Below are 7,735 nucleotides of genomic sequence, written 5' to 3'. Positions count from 1 at the left end.
ATATGTATATGTGTGTATATATGTATATATGCTGTGTATATAAGATACGGATCTCTCTAGATGCATACTATTGATAGGAAGATAGACAGACAGATGGATAGATAGATAAATATATGCATACCTACCTACCTACATACGTATATCGCATCATTGTACCATAGATCTAGAGTCGGAAGGAACCTTTGAAGTCATCAGGATTAACCTCTTCAGTTTACAGATGAGGATACTAAGACCCATAGCAGTTATGAGACTTGTCCAGAGTCACATAATAGGAAGTGTCTGAGATCTAATTCAAACCCAGGTCTTCTGAACTCCCAACCCAGTGCTTTATCCTCTATGCCATCCAGACTCTCAAATGGTGCTCTCCAATTTTGGGAACTCTACCAACCAATACAGATCAATAACTTTTTTTTTTTGAAAGGAAAACGCTTTATTGTGAACACAAGTTGGGGAGGTCTGGAGGAGAGGCTGGGCTCTGTCTCAGTCTTGCTGTTTGGCTCGTGAGGCCTCAGCATTGGCCCGAAGCACTGCCCCTGGGGAGGGGTATGGCCGCTGCTGGAACAGGGGCCCAGCTGCTGTTGTGTCAGCCCGTTTTTGCCTCATTCCGTTTGGGGAGACCTGTAGACCATGTACCTCTCGGGGCATCAGAATAGGCACTAGGGTCCATAGGATCCAATTCTTCATCCTTCCGGCTGACTTTCTTGCCCTTGGGGTAGGGGGCCAACTCTTCCCTTCGATGGTAACGTCGTTCCTTCATCTCCTCTCTTTCCAGCTTTTCGTAGGCACGGTCCAGCTTATCTTCTGGATCCAAGTTGCTTCTGAGTTTCTTGGCTGCCTTGGTGATGACAGAGCTGGGATCGTGGGGGTTCAGCCAGGACACAAGATCTATCTCCACGTTCCAATAGTAAGGAAGGCCACAGACTGGGTCGAACACTTTGTACCAGTTGGGCGGCAGGCCCTCGATCCTGGCGCCCTCGTAGTCCACAGGGTCGTCGTCATAGTCCTCGGCGATGATCTCTTCCTCCGGCTCGGGCTCCATGTGTTTGAGGATGCCGCGCTTGGCCAGGCGGGACTGCAGAGCTACGGGGAGCGGCATGGCGAGGCCTCCCAACCGGGGTGCGTGCGTACGTGCGTTCGTTCGTTCGTTCGGGGCGATCCGGGGAGCTCGGCGGCCCCACCCACTCAGGCCCAGTGGAACCGGGGTGGCGCAGAGCGGCCGACGCTTCTGGTCTATGTTCTAGGGGGAAAAACTACAGATCAATAACTTATCTCTTACTTGTGACCTTAGAAACTTAAAAAAATTGCTAGGATTGCAAAGAGATTAGGTAACTTGCTGAGGGTCACACAGCTAGTATGTGTCAGTTTTTGAATCTATGTCTTCCTGACTAGTCTTCCATCAACTACCATATTCTGCCTCTGTAATAAAATATCTGAAAGACATACAACTTTCTCCAAGAAATGCTTACTAGATATGGCTATAAAGCCAAAAAATCTTTCATAAGTGTTTTATTTTCTTAAAAAAAGTCTCTCCTTAAAGTATGTCTCTCCTTAAAGACAGTCATTAAAGTATTGACACAATTGTATTTAGTTAATAACATCTAATTTCATCTTAAAGCATTCTTAATGAACTACAAAAGAAGCGTTCTTGCATGAGACTTTAAAAAATATAAAGTTCGGCGGTGCCCTAGCCTCACATTTGCACGAAGCTACTGTCAAAGAGGACCATGAGGGAAGGGGTGTGTGTGTGTGTGTGTGTGTGTAAGAAAAGGAATGCATTCAATAATTATATCAAACAATGCCTTGACTGATTTTATTTTTCCATAGCTGAGGGAAATTCTAAAGCTATCAAAAAGATCTCAGAACTTTCCAATAATCCATATGCCAGCTAGAGAAAAGCACTCACCCACACAGTACCACATACTTTTAGTTCTTGAGCAAATCAACCGCTGGGTGATTTCTTCAGTGTTTGTATACCCTGTATTGATGGAAATGGCAATTTTTTCCATACCTCCTCAAATTGTAGGATCCTTAGCAATATCTTTCCATGAATCTTCCTTAGAAGATTCGTCCATTATTCTGTAGGTTTCCTGCCAGCTCTTCTAATAACTTCAGGATATCAATCCATTTGCTCGTTTATCATTCGTACTACATGTCATTATCTTCTTTCCTGGTCGTATGTTTCCTCAGTTATGAATTCCCTGATACTTCCTCAACTCAGGTCATTGTTGGTAATATTCTGCATTAGATATCTTTCTGTAACCCTTTGAATCATTTGCAATTTCAATTCTTCTGAGGTTATGGTAAATAATAATGATAATAAAAATAATATTAGTAACATTTATTAATACTGATAATATTAATAGCTAGCATTTATATAGCATTTTAAGATTTGTAAAATTCATCACAAACATCTCCTTTTATCCTTACAACCTTGAAGATGATGGGTGTTATGATGATGATGGTGATGATGATGATGATGTCCATTTTATAGATGAGAAAACTGAGGCTGACAGGTTAAGTGACTCGCCTAGGATCCCATAGTAAGTATCTGAGACAGGATTTGAACTGATGCTTTCCTGACTCTAAGTCCTACACTCTTTCCCCTATATATAAATAAAATTTTCATCCAAAATCAGGCTGTGAGCCAAAGAAAGTGTCTATACTCACCACCTCACCAGTCAAGGCTCTTTATTGGAAAGGATATTCAATAAGAATATATGTATTTAGCCACACAGTCATCTCTGGTATCTCACACCTGCTTTATTACAGTGTTACTTTCTTGGAATATTAGTCCATGTCTGCAAAGAACAGAAGTGACAGGACCAGGCCTCCCCTGGTTAAGACCCTGACAGATACCAACCTGTAAATAGGCACACCATCTTTAGCAGTGGCTTGAATGCATTACATCTCAAGCATCAAAGCATGCAGTTTCTTAGGCATCAGCAATAGAACATCTTACAGGATTTAATCTTCGACGGGGAGTGCCCCAACTGGTGGTGGTGGCTAAAAATGTAGATTTTTGTATAATTGCTGATAGCTTGAAGAAGTAAAGTTCATGATCTGGATCTGACCACCCATTACCATTATCAAGTAATCTAGTCCTAAACAAGCACTATGGAGTTCTTTCATGGGTTCTCTCAAATGAAGGCATGATATTGCAGTCATTTTATAGGCAATCACACCTTGAGCAGTAGGGGAAGGGAGGGTGGAGCAGGCTCCATTTGTCTTGTGCTTGCGGGTCTTACCCAAATTGCATATCAAAAGCAAGCACAGAAAACATGCAATTTAAAAAACTGAAATGGGTGGGTACCCATCAATGCTTAGTCAAGAAATGGAGAGTCTGTTGAATGCAAGTCTCCTAGGCTATAGAAGCTTATGACTAAGCTTTCTAGAAAGAATCCCTGAAAGAATATTGGTAGGGTTTGTGGTGTGGAAGTCTGAAAACACTTCCCAATTCTGCAAAGACAGAGCCACTCATTTTTCCCATATTCAGTGGTCAGTCCATCTCACTATCCATCTACTGGTTCTTTCCATGGTATACATTGATATTGTTATCAATATAGAGGAAAATATATACTCACATACTAACTCAATGGGTTGCCTACTCAGCTACATATTACAACCTAAAGAATATGTTTTTTATCCAATCTGTCTTCTGAATATAGATGGTTAGACAATTTTTTTTCATTGCTATAGATTTAACTTTATAGTGCAGAGGCCTAAAGGAAATTGGACAGTGTCATTTACCAGTGGTAGCATTTAGAGAACCACATTGTTGATAGGGATTCTTTTTATTTGTACTTTGTACAGGACATCTCTTAAAACATCAGTGAACCATAAGTGCATATATGTCTCTCTGTTTTATATAATACTTCTTGTTAGTTTACAATGGATAATTAAATGAAATTATCTCCATAGTTACATCATAAAGTCTTATGTAACTTTAATATATGCGTGAGAGGCACCTGGGTTGAGGAAGCTGCATTTTATTCTACTTAATCAACATTTTTAACAGAGTTTATTGAAATATTTTGGTTTTGCACTACCTATATTTTCTCCTATATCCTCTTCCTTCCTCTTCCCAGAGAGCCATCACTTACAACAAATCTTTTTTTTTTTTTTTAAGGAAAAAAAAGAGGAAAAAAATGAGCAAAACTGATGAATATACGGAACAAATCTCACATTATACTCAATGTTCCACACCTGTGGATCCCTCACCTCTGAAAGGGAGAAGACGTGTCTTTTCATGTCTTTACTTTGGAGCCAAGCTTATTCTTTATAATTTTGCAACATTCATTTTTAATTGTTTTGTGGTGGTTGTCCTTTTCGTTTACATTGTTGTAGTGCTTGTATAAAATTGTTTTCCACCTTCTGATGACTTCATTTTCCATAAGTTCCTACAAGTCCTTATATGCTTTTTTTGTATTCATCATGTTTGTCTGTTCTTATAGCATGGTGATATTCCATTACATTCACATACTATGCTTTATCCCCAGTCATTGGACATGTGTTTTATTTCTAATTCTTTGTTTCCACAAAGATAAAGTGCTGCTATAAATATTTGGTTGTATCAGGAGACTTTCTTTTTATCGATAACCTCATTGGCCTATACATAGAGCAGCAGAATCTCAGGGTGAAGGTATATGGAAATTTTAGGCATGTTATTTGCTTAATTCCAGAGTGCTTTCTACAATGGTTATACTGATTCTCAGAATTACCAGAAATGCATTAGTGTTCCCATCTTTCCACAATCCCCCCAATATTAACTTCCCAACTTTTGTCATTTTTGCCAGTTTTTTGGGTATCCAATAAAACTTCAGAGTTGTTTAGTTTGCATTTGTTATACAGTTAGTGATTTGGAATATTTTTTCTTGTGAGTATTAATAGTTTGCGATTATTTTGAGAACTGTTTGTTCATACCCTTTGACAAATTGCCTATTGGGAAGTGACTTTTATGCTTGCCTCAGTTCCAATCTGACCTTTTATGCTTGCTAGCTGTGGGACCCTAGACAAATCACTTAATCTTTGTTTGCCTCAGTTTCTTCAACTATAAGATGGAGGTAATAATAGCATTTACCTCCCAGGGTTGTTATAAGGACCAAGATAATAATTGTAAAGCACCTGGAACAATGCCTGAAACGTAATAAATGCTATATAAATGTTAACTATTATTATTTGATTCTCTGCATCATCCAGTCAGTTTTCTGACCTTACAAATGAATTTGCCTTTTAACAATCATCCATAAAAGAGTGCCTATTCACTTCCCCATGGCTTAATCCAAGGTATTTGCAATCCAGATAGAAGCTTTTCTCATGAATCCAAGCATATAGATGAGCAGTTCTTGATAACTTTTAAGCTTCCCTTTTTGGGGTGAAGGATCATTTGTGATCTTTTCTATCCATTTTGAATAATCCCCTCTTTGAAATTTCTTGAAAACAATTATCTGGATTATTATTATTATTTGAATTAAGTATTATCTTATAGTATTTAAAATTGCATCACTTCCAGTAATGATTGTGGACAATTCCTTGTCAAGTTCCATCACTGCTCATGATAACATATATATAAAGGTGATCGCAATTAAGTGTGATGACCAATTCTATGCCAACCATGTTCAGTTCAACTCTTTGGGGGGCTCAAAATTATCAAAATCCTCCTTTAAAATGCTTTTTGTACTCAAAATCAGTGTTGCCTTTGGCTATTATCTTTCTCTGCTTTCAAGGAGATCAAGTACTTGAAGGCAGAGGTAGTTTCTGGGGTCTCTGGCCTCCTCATGTTGGCTACTGTTTTTTAGTGATAAAAAGTACTTAAAGAAATGTTGATAAGACCAATGGTTTCATTTTTGCCCCCTTTTCAGAGTACTTAACAACTTACTGAACAATTCAGGTTGGATTTGCAATAATTGCACATAGTGTCTTTCTTTCCATTTATCTTTCAGCTGCTTTGGTGTTAATATAAGGATGGGATGATCTGACTGCATTGGTCAGTGCACAATGATGTTGAAATGATTCATCTCTGTACTCATTTTTTCAAGTATATTTTTATGATTGATAAAAAAAAATAGTTTTAAAGAAACTTTAAAAGAAAATAGTTTTAAATTTTTCTTTTCGAAGAAAGTATCATGGCATCTAGGCATGAAAATTCTGAGCAATTTACAAGCTCTGATCTTCATTTCTTGAACTGCAACTAAATTTTTAACATAGTTATCAACTTCCTTTACTGGACCCACTTGCTTATCTAAGTTGTTGAGCATCAACACATGTATGTTGACATAATCTGGAGCTCCTTGTCAAAGTCTTCACAGGATTTCACTTCATTTTTTTTTCTCCAGGATGCAAATGCTGGTGATGAAATTTATTTTCTTGGAGATCTTCATTGTACACATCCCAAGTTGAGTTAACCGAGTCCCATGTAATGTTCTTTCTCATGATGAAAGTAGCTGCATTATTTCTTTCATTTGCTTCTCTGAGGAAAACTTGTGAACTAGTCTTCCACTTGGTATATGTATGTGTATACATACATACATACATATGTAATATGTATATATACACAGAGGTTTCATTCATAATGAAAATGTCACTCCTTCCCTCTTCCTTCCAGACACTAAGGAGCTGCTCTCCTTGTTTACTAAGGCTTAATAAGGTATTACTTCTACTTACATCCTCAGTCCTATTCCAAGTTTTTACTCCAGCATCCATTCACCTCTCTCAGACAACTCCAGACTTTTCCTTGCCACAAGTTCATTCTAATCTGTCCAAAAATACACTGAGGTATTTCTAATATTATCCTTCTTGTTGGCCCAATCTCTACACTAGTTCTCTTCTCTCATTCACTGCTTAACTTCTTTAGGAAGTTATTTACATCAGATGCCTACTCATACTCAATACTTCTTCGATTCCTTGCAACCTGGCTCCTGTTCTAACTCTTCTACTAAAAATTTCTCCAAGTCACCATCAAATTGAAAAGCCTTGCCCACCCCCACCCCAAGGCCTTTTTTTTCAGTCCTCATCCTTATGAAACATTCTGCACCTTTCAATATTGTTGACTACTCCCTCCTGTTGATTACCTTCTCCTCTGTAGTTTCACACATTGCACAATTTCTCCTGATTTTCCTCTATAGCAATTCTTCTGTCTCCTTTGCTCAATTCCCGTTTTCTGTTAAGGGGAACATCAATAATTGGAGATTCTAGCTATAATAGTAGAAACTTGAGCCCATTGTTTGGGCCCCTTAGAACCTAGAAAATGCAAGTACGGTAGAGACTGAACTTGTGAGTGTAAATTCATGTTAAGGAAGTAGCCCAACGGGGGCGCTACACATGCACAATGAATGAATGAATTAAAAGCATTTACTAAGTGTGCCAAGCAGTGAGGATAAAAGTGGAAAGGAGGTAGTCCCCACTATCAGGGAATCTACATTCTAATGGGGGAGTCAGTGTGGTATAATGGATGGAGCACTGGACTTTGTGTCAGATAATCTGGATTCAACCCCAACCTTACACACCTACTAGTTATGACCCTGGGCAAGTCACTTTTAACATTTTGTTGCCTCAGTTTTCTCAGCTGTAAAATTGGAAAGTTAGACTCAATCACCCAGTTTTAGATCTATGATTCTGTACGGCAACATAAAGAGGAGGATTCTGCTGAAGGGAAGTTGGAAAGTGATCCTTAGAGTGCAGCAACATAACAAATGGGGAGACTGTCTGGATGGTAAATGATCAGGGGTGTGCTGATAAA

General features: G+C 38.6%; 1 pseudogene; it reads right to left on the bottom strand.

The window, feature by feature from the left end:
• Positions 1-451: 451 nt before the first annotated feature.
• Positions 452-1,119, bottom strand: LOC118848299 (annotated as a pseudogene).
• Positions 1,120-7,735: the final 6,616 nt, after the last annotated feature.

This window comes from Trichosurus vulpecula, chromosome 4, assembly GCF_011100635.1.
Source record: "Trichosurus vulpecula isolate mTriVul1 chromosome 4, mTriVul1.pri, whole genome shotgun sequence".
Lineage (NCBI taxonomy): Eukaryota > Metazoa > Chordata > Mammalia > Diprotodontia > Phalangeridae > Trichosurus > Trichosurus vulpecula.
Note: the sequence above shows the minus strand (reverse complement) of the source record. Positions and strands in the feature narration are given on the sequence as shown.